This window comes from Pipra filicauda, unplaced genomic scaffold (genome assembly GCF_003945595.2).
Source record: "Pipra filicauda isolate LSUMZ 115617 unplaced genomic scaffold, ASM394559v2 scaffold493_size893225_pilon, whole genome shotgun sequence".
Lineage (NCBI taxonomy): Eukaryota > Metazoa > Chordata > Aves > Passeriformes > Pipridae > Pipra > Pipra filicauda.
Window position 1 is genome coordinate 330,172 of NW_024104635.1, and position 8,218 is coordinate 338,389.

General features: G+C 43.4%; 1 long non-coding RNA gene across 2 annotated transcripts; it reads left to right on the forward strand.

Annotated features, from left to right (window-relative positions):
* Positions 1-1,400: 1,400 nt before the first annotated feature.
* Positions 1,401-4,803, forward strand: LOC113999421. Of its 2 annotated transcripts, none has more exons than XR_005565551.1 (3): positions 1,401-1,466; positions 3,005-3,069; positions 4,583-4,803. It is a non-coding gene; the product is annotated as an uncharacterized LOC113999421 (long non-coding RNA). The 2 variants fall into 2 exon arrangements; XR_005565552.1 differs by lacking the exon at positions 1,401-1,466 and adding an exon at positions 1,906-2,061.
* Positions 4,804-8,218: the final 3,415 nt, after the last annotated feature.

Below are 8,218 nucleotides of genomic sequence, written 5' to 3' on the forward strand. Positions count from 1 at the left end.
AACTGTATACAAAATTGGCACAGTTTTGCTTAAATCTATTTGAAAAGTATTCAAATGAAATACCTAATGCTGCAATCATCAACCTTGTAAGAGTAATAGCTCCCTTTGTTTTGGGTTTGGTTTGTTTTTTTTTTAAGTGAAGTGGAACTGCTTTTCACTATTTTCTTAAGTTGAAGTAAAATAGGGTATTATGATCCCTTTTTAGAAACAGGGAATGGTTTCAACAATGAACATCCAATGCAAGGATTCCATATAAAAACTTAAAAGTTTCATAATTCTTTTAATCTAAAGCAAAATCACTAATATCAATACACTGGTTTAAAAAGAGTACTCCCACAGATGTGCTGGGCAGTGCTTCCTGAGACATTGCAGTGAGTTACAGCAAGCTTATTCATTTAAACAGCAATAGCTAAAATACAAAACATACACTGCAAGCATATTCAAAGTTCATAATCACAAGCATCGATGTCAAAAATCCTACCTCCTGCACTCAGACTCAGAGAACATATATGCACCATGGAATTCCCACTGCAATTGAAATAATCTCTATTTCAGATGGCATCACAAGTGACAGACCAACTTATTTGTAAGCTTTTGATCAGATGTCTGTAAAAAACAAATGAACTCAAGAAAATTGCATCTGATTCAGAGATAATTGTGATCAAAGACATTATATTTACATGAACTGCTACGATCACAGCAGGTTCCCATAATCACCTCGCAGTATAAAATACTGAAAAATAAACACTTTCCTGCTCACCAAAAGAAAGCATGGATATAATTTATTAAAACAACATATTACCTCTTAAAAATGCCTCCTAACTACAATATGCCAATAACAAGAAATAATAACACATGCATCTCGTGTTTATAGATACACAGAAACTCCCCCAGTTTAATTTTTTAATAGCTGCAACTATCAAAAGGAAAAAAAGTCAATATGGAATCAGTAGACTACTACTGAGTTAACCTATCAACTACAACACTGCACAAGATTTTTCAGTCAATTTGCAAGCTGTTATGTCCTGCATGGCATTCCATGCACCTGCCATCACACACACCAGCACAGGGATCTGCACTGGAGGCAGAAGGTTTAAGGAAAAAACCCCAAAATCGCGTATTTGCAGCAGGAAAGATCCTGTTCCTCAGTGCTCTGCAGAGCTGTTGTGACTGTGCCACCTCCCCAGGGTGGGGAAAGCAAACCTCTGCAGGGCACAGGAGTCAGGGCTTTATTTCAGTCCATGTTCAAAGCTAGACAATCCAAAATAGAGCCCTCGCACAGAATGGGTTTCATCCTTTGTTTACTGCCTGAAATGCCCCGAGGAACAGGCCAGAAGGCCAACACTGAGCCCTGAAAACAGTGAAACACAAGGCAAAGAGGCAAGACACAGTCCCGCGCTCACCAAAGAGCAAACACCCATGACAACAACTTCCTAACACCCAGAAATGCAGGCAATGGAACAGAGGTAAAAGATGCAAGGAAGGGAATATAAAGCAGTACGAGTGACCTGGTACAGCAAACTGGCATGTATTTGATTCCAGGGATAAAAAGTTAAAGGAACAGACGTGCCCTGGCCGAAGGCCAGCTCCTAACAGAACACAAACCTCGTAAGGTTTGAGTTCTGGTTTTGATTTCAAACCCATGAACTTTAAGTGGATTTGAAATCACACAAAACATGTTCACCCGTTCGTGTTTGTGAGAGGAAGAACAGACGGGCAGGCTCTGGCTGGGGCAGGGACACAGCTGCCCTGTGGCTGCCCAGGCAGGCCCTGGCCCCTCTGGAGCCAGCACAAAGGAGTGCCCGCAGCTGGCAGTGCCCTCCGGAGGTGCCGGAGCCCAGGGGCAGCTTTGTCCAGGCTTTGCTGTTGCTGCCGAGTTCACAAGGACAGGTTTCTACTCAAGGAGGCAAAGGGGGGCTGGGGGAGCCTCCTGCACCACATCCATGGCCTGGCTGGAGCTGTACCCCACACACCCCACAGCGGGAACATGGCAGTGACCACAGGTTGGGAACACGGGAGAGAAACTTCCGGAGATCAGGAACGACTCTTACAGGCAACTGGGTATGACTGGGAAAGGGGAACAGCATCTCAGGCACACAGAACATCTATTAGACACCTGCAGAGAAGGTTGGGCATCTGCAATCCCCCTTGCTGTTCCAGTCTCATTAACAGGTCTACTGCAAGGTGTCATTTCTCTCCACAAACTTGTTTTTAAACAATTTCTTTTAATTATATGTAAGATTTCATATACATTTGGGAGCCCAGAACAAGCTTCAAAACTGCATGGTAAGTGCCCCGTTAGCTCAGACTCCCCTGCTCCTGACACAGCTGCACCACCTCTCCCTGAGATACCTCAGCCTTCCCCTGGAAGGGCATATCCCAGTTCTGTCCTAAGGGAATTGGTGACGGTGTGTTACCATCACACCTGGCTCGGGTTCAACTGAGAAAAGCAGACAGGAAGGAGATGGTGCTGCAGTTGGAGCCTGACGTTCCATGTCATCAATCCCAGGTCTCTGGGACACTGGAGGTTTAGACTGGATCTCAGGAAAAGGTCCTTCCCCCAGAGGGTGGTTGGCACTGCCCAGGCTCCCCAGGGCAGTGGGCACGGCCCCAAGGCTGACAGAGCTGCAGGAGGGTTTGGACAACGCTCTCAGGGACAGGGTGGGACTGTTGGGGTGTCCTGGGCAGGGGTAGAGGTTGGACTGGATGGTCCTCGTGGTCCCTTCCAGCTCCTGGCTCCATGAGCAGCACCCCCATCTAGCAGGGCTGGTGTTGGCGTGGGTGCAGGGGACACAGCAGTGCTCACCACAAAGAGCAGCACCAAACTCATCCCTCAGCTTTCTCTTCTCTCCAGCCAGTGCAATCAGAGCACATTCTTTGGCAGAAGAAATTAACAAAGACCCAAGAAATCCAACATAAATCTGGTAATCTGCCGAGAGGGGAAGAGCAGAGGGAAGAGAACTGGCAGGCTTTGTTATTAAGCACACTTTGTGTTATCCAACAGATCCAAGAGTAACACACAGCAACTGGACTCCGGACAGGAAATCTATTACACTGACTGCTCTCAAGGTATGTATGTTGTGATTGCAGAAAGAGCAAAATGCCTAATTCTGGATGCCTCGGGAATAAAAATGAATAAATTTATATTTTCCTAGTTTTGAGATAGACCTAGTCAAAATTTTTTCATGGAAGCTGTTCCTCAGCAATAACCCAGGTTTTCAGTAAAGCTTTTCTTTTTTTTTGTCCTTTTTTGTGAAAAGTATCTGCTTTTGGATGCCTTCCTGAGATGTAATCCAGCTAGGAAAACAGCACCCTAGAGCAAGTAAGCTTACTGTTATAATCAAAACCTGAAGTTTTCGGTTTTTCGTTTTAAAGCTGTGATTTCTCTTTGGTGAGAAGACTTTTCCAATGAGGCCTCTTTTTCTGGGCATTTTCATGCAGGGAATCCCTTCAGAATTCCACAGTACAGACACATGTTAGATTTTACAGGTGCAAACCATCCTTTTTTCCAGTTTCAGTTTTCCTTTGGGTAGAACCTGCAGGACAACACAGATCCCATGAGATCACAGCGTGTTCTGACCCTGTTCAGAGCTGAGGATCCTCAGGACCTGTGGACCTGCAGCACCAGTTCCTGCTGGGAGGCCTCAGACCTTTTACCAGCAGGTGTTTCAAGACAAACAGTGACAAACTTAACCACGGATCCTGCTCTGGGTGACACTTGAGTGACAGTTCAGGTGATACCTTGACTGTGCTTTCCATAGTTCTACAACCTTCTGCAACGGCAACGGGACAATGATTTCATATGCCAATATTTCAAGGTGCACCAGGTTTAACTCCTTGACAATCAAAAATAGATTATATTTAAAATAAAGAATAAATGTGAATACTGATTAATCTCTCCACTTTTAAAGTCAAGAAAATCTTACATTAAGGCCTTTTAACCGGCAAAGCTTTTCTGTGTCATGTTTAAAGATGTACTTCTCAGTATTTCAGCAGGGAACAAGTTCTCCTAGACAGAAACCACAGTACCCATCTACAACCAGAGCTACGTGTTTATGGAAAAAAATGATAAATCCATGAAAAAAAATTGTCTGGTAACTGAAGTGCTGCCACAAACTGCTTTGTAGCAAAATGAATAAAATAAATTAGAACAAAGCAAATTGCTTTAGACTTGAGGAAAAAAATCGTTGCTTAGAAAATCTGCATCTAATCCATAAATTTTGTTTTAAACCCTTTACATAAATACAGCAAGATTCAATGCTAAATACAAAGCAGGCCATGTTAAATTCAACAACTGACTTTTTAAAGTAATGACTTCCTATTTTTCTACATTTCTAATGAAATAAGCAGTCCTTATATGCTAGAGAGTCTGGATTTAATTACTTTCAGAGATATTTAGATTAATACTCTCCCGTGGAGAATACTTTCAAGAACACTGATCAACAGATTCCTAAGATTAAGTTAAGAACTACATTCATCATAAGTACTTTCTATCTGTTATACATAATTTCTTTTTATATGAAAAATAAATACACAGTGCAAAGATATTTCTTTTTCTCTCTCCCTTCCCCAAACCTCCCAGTCAGCGAGTGTGGCCACAGTACCAACTGCAAACCAGCCCTGACCCCCTGGAACACGCCTGCCATGACCTCTGGGCTGGGGCACTCACCCTGACAGCTGCTGCAGCACCGGGCACTTTTAGATGCTTTTCAGAGTTAGTCAATAGTTTCCTGCTATTTTACCCAGTCACAATGCCTCAATTGGATTTTTTTTAAGACTGCGACCTTGTTCTATGAGCCAGCACTGATGGATTTCCAAAGAAGTGCTCCCATGATCGGGTGTGCTTGGCTGTGCTACAGAAGTGAGCACCCCCAGTGCCAGTCAGTGTGACAAACTCCCTGGAACACACAGTAGGTGTCACTGAAAATGGATAACCACACTTGCTCCACAGCCACTAACCCTTCCCAACTGCCCTCCTGCCCAGAAGGCCCATCTGTGGGTTTCCCACCCACAGCCGAGTACCAAGGGAGATGCACAAGTGACTTCCTTCTAGTGGAAGAGAAGGATTGAAAGCATCATCCTCCCCCACACCTACTAACCAACCAAGTGAAAGCCACCCTGCACACTGCAGGACTCCTTCAGGCATCACTGCTGGGCAGGCAGCACACACCACTAGAACTGGGCACAAACAGGGAGTGCCAGAAGACTGGGAGGCAAATGGAACAAAAACCCTTGATGTCCTATTTTATACCTCATAAAAGCATCAAATGTTCTAGCAAAACCTACAAAGAGCTATCATCTTCCTCCGTGTAAAACAACATTATTCCTTTTTCTGTCTCCTCCACCTCCGACATTCTATGAACAGCACTGATCTCAGGCCAACAACAAGAGAGTTTTAAATTTGAACAATACACAGGTCAAATGACAAAGGGAAGCATTTGGTTTTATAACAGATGATGCCATTCCAATTAGAGAAACAACAGCATTATTTTCCCTACATTTATTTTAAGGGAAGTACAATACATTGCAAATATCACTTGTGAAGAAGCAAAAAATTAGGACTAATATACAGAGATTTCCTAGAGAAAGAGTTGGATGCAGGGGGATGACCAACACACAAAGCTCAGAAGGTAAAGCCATTAAATCCAGTGAATTACGTGAATTAATTACGAGAATCACGTGTCTGGAATTAAAAGGGAAGGTATAGCATTTCAGCATGTTTTTCACTCAAGAGGAAAAAAGAATTTCAACTGTCCCTCGCTTTTCCAAATATTGAAAAAATATACCACAGAAGACATTTAGAAACAGTGCTGGCATTGCAACCTATGCAGTTTGTAATGGAAGTCTGTGCCACATTTATTAGGGGCCACTCAGTGTCTCATTTCCCTGCCTTTGTCCTTCACACCTCACTGTCACAGGGCAGGGACACACCAGTTTACACCCAGACACCATTCTGGACAGCTCCAGTACAAGTTCTGTGCCCAGGACGTGCTCCTGAAAGAGGTCCTGCCACCCTCAGGAATTTTTGCATATCCATTTCATTAATTATTCTAACAACTTGTGGGTAGAGACCAGCTAAAGGAAATACAGTTCTAACTTCCCTTACATGCCAGCAAATTAAATAACTGTGCTATCTGCTATTTCAGCATCTTATAAGTCGTTTTAACAATTCTGAAAGGTTACAGAATGAGGACAAAACCAGAGGAGCTGCATTTCGGTATTCCCCATGCATCCTAAGGAGCCAACACCCCCTCAGCTTCTCTATCCCTTGCAACACTTGAGCTGTTCCCAACCAGAAAAGCTGCTGTGAAGGGAGTGGGTGCCCCCACTTTACCCCTGTGTGCTTCTGCCCAGTATCACCAGTAGGGTACAGATAACTCTGCCTGTGTCCAAGCTACCCGAGCAGAGGGCAGCCTTCGCTCCCGGCACATGACTCAGCTGCAATGTTTTTGTAACCTCTGCTGGCTGTCTAGCTTCTCCAACGTGAAAAATGTTATATAAATAAGACAACTGAGAGCCGGGTTGCAGCAGAACTCTGTCAGTGTGTATTGTTAAGCAACCATTCATCACCAGACATGACATCCCAACTGAAACGACTTCTTTAGTTTATTTTAAGGGAACACAGAGCAAACAAGGGGAGTCAAAACACCGAAATCATCACCACTGACCTCCGTTGAGAAGAAAGGGGCAATGAGTAGTAGAACCATGACATACAATGAAAGCAACTGTTTTAAACTCACTGGAGTGACAATTCCAAGAAGTTTGAAATAATTTTTCATAACTTAATCCTGGAATGTAAGAACAGCTTTTTCTAGTGTACCATGTGGAAGCCAAAGCAGTATTTTTTGCTTGTTTCTACACATACAGCTAACAATGAGGTGGCACCATTTCCACATACAGGCTTCAGATTCCCAACATGTGCAGCCAAGGCTTGCTGAACTAGCTCCTGCAAAGTGTCAATACATTCCTATCCACGCTGAAATTTGACTTGGAGGATAATCTTGTTGTCACACAAGCAAAGCAGTGATAAATTAACACATGACAGAATTCAGGCTTAAATATGCATTAAAATATCATTCACTATCAAAGTATGGCAAAAGAAGGACACTGAGTATTCATAATGGTAAGACTCAGCAAAATGACTTTTTAAAAAGCCTATGAAAACATTTCAGCCAGCCAAGACAGTTTTGATTCAGCAGCTACACCAGGTCACATTAGCAGAGCAGTGCAGGAGCCTTCAGCAAGGGAAACCCAAAGCAGCCCAGAACAGAACTGACTGTGAGCCAAGGGGGAACTGGGAGCACAGAACTCCAGGGAGCTGTGACCAAGAGACAGCCTGACCATCCCCTGCCCCACTGAGAGGAGCTCCATGGGACAGCCTGCCTTCTAGGGAAACGACTTCCATTGTAAACAGGGCTCTTTACATTTGTCCCTACACAGAAACTGGTATCTGGCCACATTCTGAACAAAGGTAGAGACAGATCCGTGCAGAAAAATCAACACTTTTTGTCATTTGTCAAGAGAAGCTCAGTTCCATTCTTAATGCAGACACAGGCACTCTCTTTAGGAACTAAACAAAGGGAGATATGACTAATAAACAGAGGCCAGCAAACCAGCAGCTGGATCTTTAATGCCTATTGTGAGCCTGTGTGAGTCCCAGGCTGCCAGGGAGTAGAGGTGGCTCTGCCAGCCCACAGCCTGTGCTCACCAGCACACTGCACTAGGTGAACTCCTTTTATTTACAAGCCAACCAACACTCAGCATTGACAGTTTTTCCTCCTAAGCTTCTGTGTACTGTGTTGAAATATCAGCAAATAAAATGAAGGAATAAATGGAGAAACAACTATGAGACCAAGCTTAGCTGTTTGCATTTTGAAATTTCAACGTTACAACTTTTAGCATTCCCTCTTTCCTCATCACTTTAAAGTATCTTGGATAAAAAACTAAGGTTTATTTTACTGGAAGTACTGGCAGACTTTAAGAATTGTTTACAAAAACAATCCCACATCCTCCAGCCTTGTTCAGCTGTACAGATCTTCACCCCAACAACAGAAATAACCTAATGCCAGTAGTCATTCGTATCATCAAATTTCACTGTTAAGCCAAAATAATGGGCTTGTGAATCAGTTGATTTATGAAAAGCAAACTGTTATTTGGTAGAATGATAGTAATAAGCCACAGTGGAGGTTCTGGTAATGCTGCCATCTGACCACAAGTG